Raw genomic sequence first — 16,601 nt, forward strand, 5'->3', positions numbered from 1 at the left:
CCCTCACCCCACCGTGCCGCTGTGCATCAGGAGCAGTAGTCAGCTTTGGCTCTTTGGGAGAGACACTGCCCAACTCTCTCACTACCTCTGTGAGTTTCCAAACCTCTTCACCTTTCTCTTCGCAATAGGCAATTCTTTCTTAAATGGAGATTTCACTTTAAGGGGTCATAAGGAAAGATAGATTCTAATCTGCCATCTTACCCAGAAGTAAGGTATTGATTGGATCATAGCCCTTGGCTTTTTGAAACAGGATCTTACTATGTAGGTCAGTCTGGTCTTGAACTCTCTAAGTCACTCAGGCTGCACTTGAATTCTTGATTCTCTGTTTCCAGAGGGCTGAGATTGTAGTAGTGCACCATTCCTTGACAAATTTCCACTCTTTGTTTTGAAAGACCTAAGTCCCCTTGGCAATTCATTGGAAGGCTCCCTGGAACCTCTAAGAGTGCTAACAGGTAGGGGTGAACACCTCACTGATAACATTGTGTTTCCCAGAAACTCTTAAGTTTTTGCAAAGAACAGTCCTACTCTCTGGGTAAATGATGCCAGTGGGATTCCCAGCTGTGACATGAAATTAGTAAATAAATAGCAGCTTGGGTTTTGTTTTGAATAGTGAGTTGGAGAGCACCTGTTGTGTCCTGTATGTTCTGAGTTTAGAACTCGCATCTTGTAGTTAGATAAATGGCCTGAAGCTGGAAACTGGTCAGCTAAAAGTCAACAAATAGGAACATCTTGTGGGTCTTTTTTCTTTTCTTTTCTTTTCTTTTTTCATTGAGAGGATATCATTCTTTAGTCCAAGGTAGCCTGAAACTTACTATGTAGCCCAGGCTGGCCTCAAACTCAGGGCAATCCTCCAACCTCAGCCTCCCAGGTACTAGGAGTATGGATCTGAGCCACTACATCTGGCCGAGAATCTCAGTGTTTGAACAGGCTGTTGAAGCTTCCAGTCCTGCACTAGCCTCACTGAAGACATTTCTTACTCCTTGGTATTTGAGGGCAGTAAAAAGAGAGGCACTTGCACATCTGGAGGAAGCTGGTAGTCAGAAAGGCTGTCAGTTGTGGTGCTCTTACAGCCTTCCAACATACAGCATCATCATCATCTCCAGTCACTCCCAGGTGAGGGACAGCAACCAGTTCCCAAGTTTTTCTGTAGTTGGGTTGAGGAAACTGAGGTGGAACATTTTAACAAACAGGTTAGAAACCGAGAGCAGCATCCACTGGCCAGTCCTATGGTGGTGGGCAGAGGCTTCAGCTGGGACAGAGTCTGCTGCCTGCTAGAGGCTCTGGGCTTTGTTGAGAGCATGTCATTCATGATATTAATGATGGTATATGATCGGGCCCATTGGGACTTCCAATCATAGCAAGATCAACTCTGAAGACATACTTAGCTCCTAGCCCTTCAAGACTGATGCTTTGTGGAGTCATTCTGCCTTGAAGCATACCTAAAAGCTTGAAGAACTCTTGGACCAAAACCTCCAAGATTCCTTCTGGTTCTATGTTTCTTTTAGTAGGGAATCAGAATTCATAAATAAGTTTTCTCTTTTAGAACCTGTTTTGAAATGAAATTTTATTACAAAAATTTTCACTTAGCACATTTCAGAAATGCCAAACTGCTCAAAGAAGAAGAAGAAAAACAAATCCTGCCAGCTTGTCATTCCAAGACAGCTGTTGCTGGCCTGACTCCTTTGCAGCGTTTTCCCAAGCAGATTATTTTGTGTCTTTTTCATCTCATTTCAAGAGCTCGGGACTACTCACTACACAGTGTCAGCTGCTTTATTTCCTTTGAAAGAGTGTCGTGAATGTTTAAGTCATTCATTCTTCTAAAGTAAACTTTATATTTTCCATCTGTATGTCATACATTTGAATCATAAAATTATCCTCAAGAATTTAAAATATTATGAAGTACTTAAAGTTAATCTAGAAAGGAAAGGAAAATTTATTTAACCAGAATCTTAAAACTTAAGTTCAAAAACCAAGAGTGCAGTTTCAGTGTGTGCCAGGAAGATGGACTTTTCTGAAGGTCAGTGTGGGAAAGAGTTTCAGTTTCGTGTGTTGCTGCTGCAGCTGAGGAGAGAGACTTCCAGATTCTCTGGCCTTGGGTTTGAGCTGTCACCTTTGGTATTGTACAAGCACAAAAGGGTTCTTTCCTTTTGTTGACTAAAACCTGGAAATGGTGAGGCACTGAGAATGGTCTGGTGTGTTTCCATCTGCTGGACTTTCAGCTATTTGTTCAGGGGTGCAGGACTGTAAGAGGGGTGCCTTCGAGTGTAAGTGTGGCCTAAGGGGAAAAGTCAATTCTTGACACATTTCCAGACAAAACCAAAGAGCACAGACTAGCTATCTTTCTAACTAGCTTTTCTTTTCTTTTAACTTTCATTTTATTTATTCTATGTGTCTTTTATATCATATATCTTGATTCCATTCACTTCCCTATCCCTTCACACCCACCCTCCCCTCTCTGCACCACCCCCCCAGTAAAATTTAAGAGAAAAAGGGGGAAAAATTTTAAATCTTATCATGGAAGCTGTGGTGTGACACAGTGAGTCACACAGTAAACCCTTTTGTCCATGTATCTTTACTTGCAAGTGTTCATTGCAAAGAGTCATTGGTCTGGTTTGAGGCCTTTGGTTTCTACTGCACTATCAATGCTGGACCCTCACTAGGGCTCTTCTGGATATCCTGTTGTTGCCTTTTGTTGTGGAGATCCTGCAGATTTGGGTCTTTGGGTTAGGTTCCTTCACATGCTCAGACAGGTCATAGATGGGATGGATGTTGGGGTAGGTCAAGTCATAACCTGGTTCTGGGCCTAGGCAGCTGCAGGGTTGGTCAGCCTGACAGTTCTCCTCTGTCCTCAACTACCCAGGTGAGCTCTCCAGCATTGCCCTGACTAGTTCACCTCTTGCAGCAATGAGTGAGGGGTGGGGTCAATTCTCCTGCTTTCACGCCTTCAGGGTCAGCTCTATTGTGTTGGTTCAGAGGCCACTCTCCTGAGTGCTGCAGCTGGTAGAGGCAGGGACAGCCTTCCCACTCTTTTGACCCAGGGACAGCTCCTCCACCTGTCTCAGATGTTGATGGGCAGTGGGGGTGGGGGGCTTCTCTCCTCTACTCATGCTGTCATATGTCAGATGAGTAATGGCGACAGCTCTTTGCTCACAACCTCAGGGCTGGGTCAACCTTACCTCCGACCACTGTGCAGCTCTGCTGTGCTGTCTAGGTGAGGAACAGGGCACACTTTCCTGAGTGCTGCAGCCAGTGAGGAGGAGGGTCAGCTCTCTCATCTGTTGCAGGTGGTAAGGGGTGAGAGGTAAGGGAGGATATCTCTCGACCAAACACACCAATGAATGACAGATGAATGGGGACAGCTCTCCCATATTTCAAACTTTGGAGCTAGTTCAACCACACCTCTGTCAACAGGGTTGGCTCTATTGTGTTACCCAGGTGAGGTGCAGGGCCTGCTCTCCCAAGTGTCATAGCTGGTGGGGCTCAGGGATGACTCTCCCACTCTTAAGACCTACAGGCCAGTTCTCCCACCTGCTTCAGGCATTGATGGGGGAGGAGGAAAGGGCATGCCTCTCTAGTCCATGCTGCCGTATGGCAGATCAGTAATGGGACAGTTCTCCCAAGTTCACAGTTTGGGGGCTGGCTCACCCACACCTCTGCTAACAGGGTTGGCTCTATTGCACTATCCTGACAAGATACAGGGCCTGCTCTCTTGAGTGTTGCAGCTGGTGGGAGTCAAGGACAGCTCTGCAGAACTTATGACCACAGGGCCACCTCTTCCACCTGCCTAAGGCATTGACAGGTAGTGGGGGAAGGGCATCTCTCCCCAGCCCATGCTACCATATGGCAGATGAGGGGTGGGACTAAGTCTTTTGCACTCACTACTTTGGGGCTGGCTCACCCACACCTCTGCCAACAAGGTTGACTCTATTGTGTTGCCCAGGCAAGGTCCAGGACCTGCTCTTCTTCTCTAGTGACCACAGAGCCAGCTCTCCCACCTGCCTCAGGTGTTGGTGGGAGGAGGGAAGGGAGAGCATCTTTTCCCTGCCCATGCCACCACAGGACAGATGAGAAATGGGGACAGTTTTCCCATACTCATAACTTTGGGGGTGGCTTACCCACACCTCCATCAGCAGGATTGGCTCTGTAGAGGTGCAGGGCCTGTTCTCCCCAGAGGTGCTGCTGGAATGTGTCAGGGACAGCACTCCCCGCTCTTATGACCACAGAGATAGCTCTCCCACCTGCCTCAGGTGTTGATGGCTTTTCTTATTTGCACGCAGAGGCCTCCATAGTCAACTGTTACCTCCTCAAGGTATCCATTCATGGGTGGTATTGAAGATATCAGAAAGCACACTCACAGAGTAGTATTACCTCATAGTTTTGCTATTAGGATCTTAGGCTTTCCCTCAAGTCCATCTAGGTAGCATTTAGACATGAGGGAATAGAAAATGCTCTGTTAAGCTTTGGAATTTAGTTCAACTTTTAGATGAGAAATCCTCTAATCATTAATCTTGGAAGTTTGTCAGCTGGATTTTATTGTACCCTCAAAACCACAGAGGGAAACATGAGACATTTGTTCATATTTTTTTTATGGGATCACAGTGTGTAGCCCAGACCAGCCTGGAACTCACTATGCGGCCAGGGCTGACCTCTAGAAATGCCCATGGAAATCCCCCTGAATTGCTCTCTCCTGCCTTGCATACTGGGGCTATAGACATGAGCCATCACAGCTGGTTTAGGATTAACTGAGAGTTCCATATATAATTGAAAGTTTTTTCTCATGTCACATTATTATCTTATAATTTAAAGCTCACTTGGACATTTTATATCAAAAGACAACTATCTTTTGAGTGACATTAAAAATTATCCCAAGAACAAGTGCCCAGTTTATTCCTTCTTTGTGCTATCTTTAGGTCCCCAGTCCCCCAACTCCCATTTATATTAAAAAGTATTTGTACCTGTTTTTCAAAAAACATTTTTGTACCCTACATGAATGAAATTGTGGTATATAGATTTTATTTTATTTATATTTAATTTAATTAACTTCTTTCAGGCAAGAGTCTAAACAGCCCAGGATGTTGACAAATGTATGCTTCTCCTGCCTCAGCCTCCCAAGTGCTGGTATCACAGACATGTGCCATCACACCTGCCTCCTTATTGTTTTTTTTAATGTCTATAGGGTCTGCACTGATACTTGCGTTTTTATCCCTTATATTGATAAGAATTAACCCAGTTAAAATTATTGTTTAGTTAACTTATAATCCAAACACCCTGGTATGACATCTCAATTGTTGATGTATTGTATTTACTTTCAGATTATTATATTATCCATATCTTATATGCTGTTTAGTTTTATGGCAATTTGACACAGTCTAGAACAGTGGTTCTCAATCTGTGGGTCATGACCATCAGAAAACACATATTTCCAATGGTCTTAGGAACCCCCAACTCTAACTGCTGCTTTCTAACTGTAATTTTGCTACTGAGTGATTTCTCAGCTCCTAAGAACTGAGAATGGGGCCATCCACTGAAGCATGGCCAACCTACTAAGGGCCGTACCCTTAAAAAAAACCCTACTCTTCCTCCTCCAGAAGCAAGCATCTGTCAATAGCTCTTTTGTTGGCGTGGGGTTCACAAGCCTCTTCCTCCTCTGTGCTGGAGTGATGACAGGCTTGATCTGAGGACGGCACAGCTGCTGTGAGCTCCTGAGTGCGGCGGTCCTGTTGTGTGCAGAAGACACTGTTCCACTCTGCTCTTCCGCAGCCTGACTCTTACAGTCTTTACATCTTCTCTTCCGCAATGGTCCTGGAGCCCCATTTGTGCCTGAGTTCTCCATGTACACTCATTCTCTGCACTTTGACCAGTTGTTTCTGCATTAATTGCCAATCACTACACAAAGAAACTTCCCTGATAAGATTTGTGAGCTGTACTAATCTATGGGCATAGAGATATGAATTAAAAAACAGTTTGGTGCTATGTCCATTTAGCAAAATAATAGTAGTAGGTTCACTTCTGGGGCTTATGAGTTTCCTAACCATGGCTTGTTGGACAGATTCATAATACTAGGTATGTGTGGAGTGAGCCTTAAAACTAAACAGGGAGTGGCTGGTTATTCCCATAACTAACATTCATGTCACTGTTGCATGCACAGGCATATTGTAGGTCCCAGGGTTAAGGGCTGAATTAGACTACTATTGGCTTTTTTTTTTTTTTTTTTTCTTGAATCCCCAACAGTCTGCAGGACTATGAAAGCTAGCCATCAGGGAGGAAGCTTGCTAGTCAGTACCAACTTGATTTCTCCTTGCCTTGTGACCAAAGTGTGTGGTTTTTCAGCAACAATATCTTATAATCAAGTTCTGGTGGGCAACCAAAAATAATGGTTAGTATCGTTTTGTGGTTTCTTGGACACCTCTGATTTGAGGGAAGGTATCCTACATTTTGCACTCAGATAGGAAGGCAGGCCAGAGGAGTGGGTTAGGCAGGGGTAAGTAATACTAAGTTTGTTTGAAAATTCATATAGAAACCTATTACTTTATCATGTTCAAATATACATACATACATATATTACATACACACTCTAATTTGCCTTGAGAGTTCTCTTTGATGCAAAGGGCACTTAGAAGTATGTTCTGATCTGGGCATGGTGGTTCAAACCTGTAATCCTAGGAGATTGAGGTAAGAAAAATACTGTAAGCTCAGGGCCAGCCTCAGACTACATAGTGAGTTCTAGGTCAGCCTGGGCTACAGGATGAGATCCTGTCTCAAAAAATGAAGACAAAACAAAATTAAAGAACAAAAACAAAGACAAAAAACAACCCAAAAACTAACTAACCAACAAATCAAAGAACTGTATTTGGTAATTTGATTTAGTATCTTTTTGAGCTCAAACATTGAGGTTATTGTGGAGATACTTTGGTGAGAAGGTATTTGAGTTTACATATCACAAGTTGCTAGATTTTTCATAATAAGTGAGGCAATGTGATCTTGTGTCTTTGTGTGAGTTTGTTTTTTTGTTTTGTTTTTTGTTTTTGTTTTGGTTGTGGTTTTTGGAGACAGGATTTCTCTGTGTAGTTTTGGTTCCTCTCCTGGATGTCCTGGTCTACAGAGCACTGTAGACCAGGCTGGCCTCAAACTCACAAGAAATCCACCTGGCTCTGCCTCCTGAGTGCTGGGATTAAAGACGTGAGCCACCACCGCCCAGTCTTTTGTGTGAATTTGAAGTGATACCTTCAGCTAATTCTTTATGCTCCTGGGCCTAGCAGTAGGTTTTGAAAGCAGGTTTTGCAATTTACCTTAGCAATGTCTTCTCTTTCTTCTTTTTAGCAAAATTCCATTTGGCAGAACCGGATCCTGAAAAATTCAAGATGCTAAGCCCCTACACCGCTTTAAGAATTCAGGACTCAAATATGAAAAGAAAATCAGGAATAAGACCCTGGGAACATGAATATCCCTGCAGAAAAACACCAAAGGACCATTCCATTTCCTGTAATGCTGTGGTCTGATGGGGTAGTAGGTATTGTGGGATTGGGGAATGCTCGTGATTGGCACACACCTGTGCCTCCCCCATGGAGAGAGGTCCATTGATTTTCTTGCTTCCTACCATGTCTTGGCTTGCTTTGGGAACAGGCTGGCCCAGCATCATCTGTCCTCAAGTCTCTTGTGGTGTTTTCTTTGTGCCCATGATCAGTCTCCAGCACATCCCTGATGTCCATGTTGTCTCCATCACTGAGTCACAAGGCAGGGCTGGTGTTAGGCAACTAACAGTACCATATTGTATGAAACTTTGCATCTTGTAAATTTTCTCCTTTTTTCTAAAAATAAATAATAATAAAACTGCAAATCTCAACATACTACTTTATTGTTAGACAAATTCTGCTGTGTTGGTTTAATGATGTTGTCTGTAGAAATGTGATATGTCTAAACCCACCATATGTATCCATACTTCATTTCAGATAGGCCTTGCAAGCGTTCTCCCATGAGTGGTTCACATAGGCCTCTGGCTGCAGAGTGAGAGGCTGTGTCTGGGGTACTTTCTGACTGATGGCATTCTACTTGGAGAAGTGGTGGCAGGAAGGAGGTTACAGATGGGCTGGGGGTCCATCTTCAGTATGGCCAGAGCATTTGGATTGAGAATAGAGGCACCTGCTCCACCTGGGAAGTGGGACAAGGCCTCCCACATTGGCTGCACAGAAGCCCTTGTCCAGCAGCTGCCCTGTTGTGTGTACATCCAAGCCACTACACCAAGTCATGTGAAGAAAGAACCACATGCTGTCAGAGGAGTTAGCCGACGAGTGCACATATATAGCAGTCATTTTAAACTCTATTTAATGTTGAGAAATACTGTTATTGCTGATGGTAAACAGTGTTATTAGCTCTTAAAATATATCTTGTCTCGCCCCCCCCTTTGCATTTTGGTAATGCTGATACTGTCTACCCATGACCTTTATAATGACTTGAGTCCCTTTGGTCTGACCCACTTGTCTCCTTCAAGTGAAAACATTAGGAAGTATGGGGGAAAAAAAAAACCTCAAATGGCATTTAAAACCCACCTTCAAGTTACTTGGAATATACAGTTAGGAAAAGGATTTGCTACCTAGTGAAATCTGTCTTTGTTCTGAACCAGTACAGACATCTGACAAAATGTATGATAGTTTAACATCCACATTTGAGGTTGAAAACTTCGCACCCCAGTGCAGATCCAGGTCAGTTTCCCCAGCTCATGGACAGTGAGGTCCATAAAGCTCCCACCCCAACTCCATCTGCTTTACCAAAGGAGGGTTTGACATGAATGCATGTAATAAAATCCCCTTTTTACATGCATCGCTGAGAAGATTTGTCATGTAGTTTTCCTGCCACCCCAGTTTATCAGCACCAATTAATGCTCGCCAAACAGCTGCAGCCTGTCCTTGGAGTCAGCGGAGATGAGGATTGAATAGTAATAACTAAGAGCTCGATGTTTGGACAGTGCTAAAAAGACATACTCTCCTTGTCCACAGCTCTGTTTCTGGACCCCATTTGACAGGGGCTTAGGCCATCTGGAGCATGAGCAGCAGAGACTGGCCAAGCGACTGAAGTGGCTGATGAGGAAGAGAGCTGGAAGAGCTGAGGCTCTTTAACCTGGGGGACAATATTTGTGAGAATTTGAAAGATGGAGGGGAGACCCTGGGCCAGCCATAATGAGAGGAACAGTGGGTATAAGTTGCATTAACTGGAGGCTGGCTTTCTAACAAAGTAATTCCAAAGTGGATTGTAATGGTGGGAGCTTCTGTCGTCTGAGCAGAAAACCCGAACCTACTTACGTGAAGGGAGATCTCCTGTTTCAAGTAATTGGCTTAAAAATCCCCTTTATAAAATGCAGGGCATATGATGACTATGAGAAAAATGTAGCATTGGATGGAAGGAAGTATTTCCACTATCATGAAGATTATTTTCAGCTCCTGGGATCAGAGAGGCAGTGAACCCTCTCCAGAGTGGCTTGGGAAGGTCCAGTGTAGCAGGCCACCGTGATGAGACACAATGTGAGGTCAAGAAGAAACCCCAGAACAGCCGAGGATCCACCAAAAGCAAAGCACCAGTTTCCACTCATTAAAACCCTCCTTTGAAAGAGAGGTTGTTTCCAGGTCTGTCTGTGGGAGTAAAGGCTAAAATTAGATTTTGGGTGCAGTTCTGTTTGCATAGGTTAAACCCTTCTGTCTTTACATCCTTTCTAGCATCTCTGCTTACTTATAAAGCTTGCTGTTTACTGTCTGTTAAAACATCTTTTGTGTGGGGATGGGAGAGGAGAGCCATACCATGTATGGCTTTTTTGAGAAGCCTTGGCAGATCTTAGGCCCAGTTCTTTAAACAGAGCAGTGTGCCGACAATGCTAGGAAGCAAGATCCGTTTAATCTTGCCTTTTGTGGTTTACTTTATAGCAGAACAAGCACTTGTGGCTACACAAAACATAGACCAAATAAAGGCATCCTCTGAGGCTGGATGCTCCACAGCCTCTCCTCGTGGTTGGTGGTCCTGGGGAGGGAGGCAGGGCAGCTCTACCATGCCGCATTGAGAGGATGGAGGGAGCTGTGCTGATGGATGGATGCAGACAAAACTTGATATCCATTGATTTGATCATAAGGAACAAACATACCCACCAGTACTCCACTCCTTTTGACCCACTGTCGTTTTAGTAACTCAGAACCCAGAAAGATGGCCTTGGCTGTTATTAATTGGTCATTGCCCGCCCTCTTCAGCCAGGCACTGCCAGAATTCTTTGTAAACTCATTGCTGATTGGAGTCCTTTTAAATTAGAGCAGAACAACCTTGTATCACAAACTGGGCAAGCTTCAAGTCAGGCCTCTCTCCACTGTATTAGGAGAGACGAGGGAGACTGCCGTTTGAGGGAAGCCAGCCTTCTTAAGTGCTGCCGAGTTTTCATTCTCTCCTGAGGTCCAGACAGCAGTGCATTTAATTTTGGAGCTCCTAAAAACCAGCCCTAACTGCCCATTAAGAAATTATCTGATACTGTGGTATTTTAAACTGCCGAATCTAAATTAACAGATTGCTTTAGGATAATGTGTTTGATAGCTATAGGGCTTCACAACCTGTTTTAATTCTTTACCAGGAGTGAGTAAGCATCAAGACTCCGTCCTGGACCAGAAAGTAGTCTGGGATGGTCCCCTGAAGGAGCTTCAGCTGACAGCCCTTCTTTAGGAGAAGATGGCTCAGGCTTCAATACAAAAGGGCCTCTTCCTAGCGGGGAATGAGAGCTCTGTAGGAAGAGGTAGATGGCCAGACAGTCACGGTGGGTGAGGGAGGAGGATTAAGTGCAAGTATAATGGTCTCAAAGTGACAGGAAGGGTGTTCAGACAGCTGCCAGCAGGTTGGTAGAACTGGGTGTGGACGCACAGAGGGCTAAGGACCTCTAGACCTTAGAGTAGTGAGGCCTGCTCATTCGTAGTTACTCCTGTCGATGTCCACATGGCTATCTCCTGGTCTTCCCGAGACTGATGTGTTCTGGTATTTCAGCAATGCTTCCTGTAACTGTGATCCTCGAAAGTTGGTTTGTAGCTCTGCCATTGTGTGCCCAAGGCACCTTGATGTGAGCATGTGCATGTTGGTCTCAACAGGCCAAGGGATGGCATAGACCTGGCTACCAGGGAAACCTTGGGATAAGCTCCTGTTCCAGCAGCCAGAGAGAGAGGCCTCCCTCCCTCCTGTGCCAGGTGGAGGCAGTACTTCCCTGTGCAGCGTGGTTGGAAGACTAAACAAGAGGGTACTCCAAGTCCCAGCAGCACCCCGCACGGGTGCATCCCCTGGGTGAGCAGACGCTGTTGCTGTATCTACATCCCGTTCTTGGATAACCTGGAGCCTATAGGTAAGTGAAATCCCCAAACTCATCCCATACAATCACTGCAGTCCTACTGGACACAGCCTGGGGTCTGTTGAACTGTGTCTGCAGTCATGTTGCCCTTCCTCCCAGCTCCATGCCATCTTCAGACCTGTTCTAGTTTTAATTCTTGGCTAAATCCAACACTCAAGAGGGACTGGTTGCCCACAAGAAGTCATCTTTCAGATCAGCAGGTATATTATTTATCTTATCATTTAACCCACATTCCTCCTGCCCCTGTTGTCCATTCCTGCTGAAACCAAGCTATCTTCTATTTTATAGCATTTTAATGATTAACCTAATGATCTCTTCAAAAAATATAGTGTAGCACAAGGTGTTGCTTTATAAACTCATCCTGCCTCCCAATTTACTGAGTTCTTTCTCACAATCTCTCAAACTGTCTGTATAATCATCTACTCTAGAATGTTCTAGGAGCTCATATCCAACTGGGATGTTTGTAGTATCTGCCATCCATTCTTGAAAACTGGTTTTGGATGTGTCTGGCTTTCTGTTTTCTTGTTTTTTAGCATTAATCTTTTAAAGTTACCCCATGGCAATCCCAGTCTGTACCACACCTTTAAAATTATTTCAAAGCCCCTTTGAAACTTTATTTTATTCAAATTTATAATCATCTCCTCACCTACCTTGGGCTTGAAGGCTACTTTCATGATACTTATTTGATCCTTTCTGAGTTTCAAGTATTTGTCTATAGGAGTAGATAAAGTAATTAAGTTGAGCACTTACCCATGGCCAAAAGCTAGCCTCAGCCCCTTGCAAGCGTGAGCTGATCACCATAGCCCTTCTGTTTTTCCCATGTTAAGTGGAGAAACAGACTTAGAGAGGGGTGTGGCAGTCAGGAGCTGTGAAGGGCATGGCAGTTTACCTGACTGACCAGCAGCCACTTAGCCTGCTTCAGTTTGGGATTGGGGGGGGCAGTATTTGTTGGAAGAACACGGGGGTCCCTGAGCCAGGACAGGGCTGAGCATACTGCAGCAACTGCAGAGTCAATATTTATGTCATATCTATAAACCCAGTGACACTGAGGGTCCCCAGGTTGTCTAGACTGCCTGATCTTTGCTTTGAGGAGACACTCTCCTGTGGGCTATGTGTACAAACTTGGAAATAGAGTCTCAGAGCCAATTTAGTTGAAGAAATGCTAGAGAGAACTGTCTCAGCAACTGTATTTGTTACTTTTTATCATTACTGTGACCAGATACCTGGTAGAAAAACAAGTTAAAGGTTTCAGACCATGATCTCTCGACCCTGTGTGCTTGGGCAGAAGCATGTGGCAGAAACACACATGTGCACACACAGAGGAGGAAGGAAGGATGAAAGGGTGGAGAGAATACCTATCAGGGAAGAGATAAGATACCTTCAGTGTCCTATTCCTAGTGACTCACTTCTTCCAGCAAAGTCCTGCTTCCTGAACTGCCAGGACCAGCTGGGGACCAAGCGTTCAAAACAAGATCCTATGAGGGCATTCCATACTCATATCATAATACAAACCTCCACTAGGTAATAGAGCCCCAGGATTTGAAACTAGACTTAGGATCCCACTCTTCTGGCCCACATGACGACCACCAAATGCATGAAAATAGCATTGGCTACAGTGCCATGCTTCACTGTTCATCTGCTCCTTATGCATAACTCTCACCTGCAGTCATGATCTGGACACTGTTCTTGTAATTACCCCTTTCGAGCATTGTTCTTCCAGATGATGAGTTTTTGTAGATCTGCAATGCAAACTGTGCCTTGCTCTTGCCTGGGAGGCCGTGCCTTGCTGCTGCTTAGGTTTGGCCAAGGCGACTGCTGGTGGGCAGGAGCAGTGTAGATTGAGGGAATGAGGGGAGGGTGGCTATGTCTTCCACAAAGACTGTAGCAACTGCGGACAGTGCCCCCTCTCCTGCAGAATTTTCCAGGATTCACCCTCTTCAGGTGCAGGGATGCTGACCGCCTTCATGGCTGCGAGCTCTAGGTCACGTTGCTTCTCTCGCCTCATGGACTTCTGTTAGCCGTTTCTTTGTCAGCTTTGCCATCACCTGCACTGTTGGCTCTTCAAAATCCCGATGTGTGCCTGGCCGTCTTGTCCCAGTGATGTCTTCCCTGCAGAAATGAACTTGCTTCTTCTGCTTTATTCTTTGGGCTTAAAGTCACGCACACTGACACCGTTTTTCTCTCTCTGTACATTTCTTTGGAACATTATGGGGACTTTCCTACTCTTTTTAAAAATTGCTTTAGTGCTCTCTCAGAATCAGGTAGGCTGCCCCCGTGGCTAGCTGAAAGTGCTTTTTGAGTACTCAGCCCCATTTCACTTCAAAGCCTGGTTTGAGGTCCTGAATTTTCTGCTGGGTAGGTGAGTGCCCTGTGTGGACACATTGTATTATGCTACAGGCCAGACAAGGACATTCATTTTTCCCGTACTTAAAAGAAGGGATGCAAATACCTCATGGGCCTACAAGTCTCTGGATTTCTACCATACCATGCAATATAGTCTCCACCCAGCTACATGTACCTAAACTCATTTAAAATAAATAAATAAATAAAAGGTACCAGCAGGCCTTAATTGGAACTTATTGAAAAAGCCACACAGTGTTTTGAACCCAGTAGTTCTCAGAGAGGAGACCTCAGAGAAGCAGAATTGCTTAGGAACTTCTGAGAAACAAAGTCTCAGGCTGTGCCCCAGAGCTGCTAAGTCAAAAACTTGGGTGCAGTCCTGCACTCTGGGTTCAACAACCCTCCAGCTGATGCTGATTTAGTTAAGCTTCAGGAATTCCTTGCCTTTGCTTATTCCAAGTAGAAGGCTCAAGTGCTAGATACCAAGGTGAAGGCATCATGTTCCAGGGTCACCCAGCGTTCTCAGTCTAAGCTGCACATTATAGTCAGTGGGAGCGGGCAGTGGGGGTGGGGGGAGATGTGAAAATCCCAGAGTCCTGGGTCAAAAGCCAGTGAAATTCCCCAGGCAACTTCAATGAGCAGCTGAGGCAGAGAAGTTCAGGCATGCTAGATCTTCGAATAAGCCTCCCCCTCTGGAGTTTCTCAGCTGTCTTCTTCCTCCATTTAACCATAATGTATAAGGGAATTGTTTTGCTGGAACAGCTAGTTCTATGCTAGAGAAGTTCCATCACCATTGCATAGGTGGAGCCTCCAAGAAGGTAACTGACGTGTGAGATTAAAGAAGCACTGACTGATCCAGGGCTCGAAACAAATCACCCTGATTCTCGGGTATCATTCATTCATTTGCCTATGTTAGTTAGAGTGATAGTTTCTGGACACATAAGCATAAATGCCACCAAGGCCTGGAGCTAGGATGCACAGTCTACTAAAACAGACAAGAAAGAAAGCCACAGCAGTGGAGGGTGCTTCAGTAAAAGTAGCAACAAGGTGTTTATGACATAGCCAAGCAAGCATCCCAAACTCTTGGGAAGGGATGGATGTCTGAGGGAATTTTCAAGGCATTGATTGGCATTCTAGGGCACACAACTATTCAGGTAATAGCAGATAGCTTGTCTAAGGATGTATCCAGAGGACACACCTGGAGAAATGGAGCATTCTGGGAGCCTCAAGGAAGGTGCTTAGACATAAGTCTTTGTTTATTAGTGTCCATTGTCAGGGTATTCAGAAAATCAGAGCAGTTGCCTAAGAGCAATGCCAGCACACCAGATCCTGTGTCAGTTTTGGTGGCATCTTAGAGAAAATGAACTTTGGTCTCAGGATCTTAGCTGTCTCTTGACCAAGCACAGAGTTGGTTTCATTGTGGCGTGATGCTTAGGGTGGCATGCTGAAGAAATGGCTGGAGATAGCCTGTGCATAGAGTGGGAAGAGCTGATGTTGCTCCAGAACAAAGCATGAGCAAGAAGGAGCGACTAACTTGTTGTCTGCCTGGAACCCTTTGCTCCTGCCTCTTATTTGAAGCCAGTGATGGAAGGTATGACCCTCATCAAGCCACCTGACTTCCAGGTCTTCTGCCTGTCTGTTCCAGTAGCAATGCCTCCTCAAAGGAGCATTCTGAGCCCTCCAGGCGATGGCTCCGAGGACATACAGCTCAAAAGACGTAAGCTCTGCCCATCCTGCCACAGTGAGAGAAGAAAGGAGGTGGGGAATGGAGTATTACGATTACTATGAAGCTTTCCCTGCAAACTCTTGGTTTAGGCTTGGGTTCCAAAAGCTCTGGGATCAGGTCAGATCAGGACACAGGGTGGAGAGAGGTTTGGTGGCTCTCTGTAGGTACACTACTCCTTTCAGTGTCATTTTTTTTTCTTCTGGTACAAGTAGATGTGAATGGCGCAGTTGGAGTTTCCTTTGGACCCCCAGCCAGCTCCCAAATAATAACATGGAGACTTATTAATTATGAAAGCTTGGCCTTTAGCTTAGGCTTGTCTCAATTAGCTCTTAAAATTTAAATTAACTCATTCTTATTAATCTATGTTCTATCATGTGGCATTACCTCTCTTCCATCTTGAACCACCTGTTTCCTCTCCATGTCTCCTGGCTTCTTGCTGGCATAATCCATACACCTAGATTCCTCCTCCTCTTCCTCCCTCTCCCTGGAAATCCTACCTATCTATCCTGCTTAGCTATTGGCCATTTAGCTCTGTATTAAACCAATCAGGAGGTGCCTTAGGCACAGACATGTCTTCACAGTGTACACAAATATTCTGCAACAGAATGTTGCCGTTCAATAAGAAAACCCCAGTACCAGAAACCATACTAAAAAGTATGTTCAAGTTGTTGGTCAGGGGAGTCCAAGAGGCCCCCCCATCAATATAGGCTATTGCTGTTGCCCTTGGCTGCTTTCTAGAATTAAAGGGTAAGTCCCTATTGCTGAAAACACTACACAAGTTGGACACAGGACTTGGAGGAATTGAGCTGGAATTGGCCTGGAAACTCCTCCTTCAGGACTAGCTCTTATAGTACTAGGAGATGCTATGCAAGCTTCCATGGGAGAAAAGCAATCAAAGGTCCTACCTAGCTGTGATGCCTCTGAACTGTAAGAGTGACCAGATACTCTAAGATATCCCCAAAGGTAAAGGAGTGGAACTTATATCTTAGAGGTAACCAGTCACTGTCTAGTTGGACTTAAGGTTGCTCAATAGGAGAGAATTCATTCTTGCTACTGTAAACTTAGCCAACTACCCATAGCTGGTGAGGCCAAGAACCCAGAGGAGAACCTCAAGTCTCCACTTTGCTGAACCATTATAATTTCTAACTGCACTGTAAGTGCTTAGCCTTATACCCA

At 44.8% G+C, this 16,601-nt stretch overlaps 1 protein-coding gene across 1 annotated transcript in view; it reads left to right on the plus strand.

Annotated features, from left to right (window-relative positions):
• Nucleotides 1-7,837, plus strand: part of Dtd1 (D-aminoacyl-tRNA deacylase 1) — a 177,468-nt gene extending 169,631 nt beyond the window's left edge. The window contains exon 6 of the mRNA XM_016002981.3: nucleotides 7,321-7,837. The gene's annotated coding sequence lies outside the window, so the exon portion shown is untranslated. The remainder of the gene's footprint in view (nucleotides 1-7,320) is intronic.
• The last annotated feature ends 8,764 nt before the right edge of the window (nucleotides 7,838-16,601 follow it).

The sequence above is a fragment of the Peromyscus maniculatus genome, chromosome 4 (genome assembly GCF_049852395.1).
Source record: "Peromyscus maniculatus bairdii isolate BWxNUB_F1_BW_parent chromosome 4, HU_Pman_BW_mat_3.1, whole genome shotgun sequence".
Taxonomy (NCBI): Eukaryota; Metazoa; Chordata; class Mammalia; order Rodentia; family Cricetidae; genus Peromyscus; species Peromyscus maniculatus.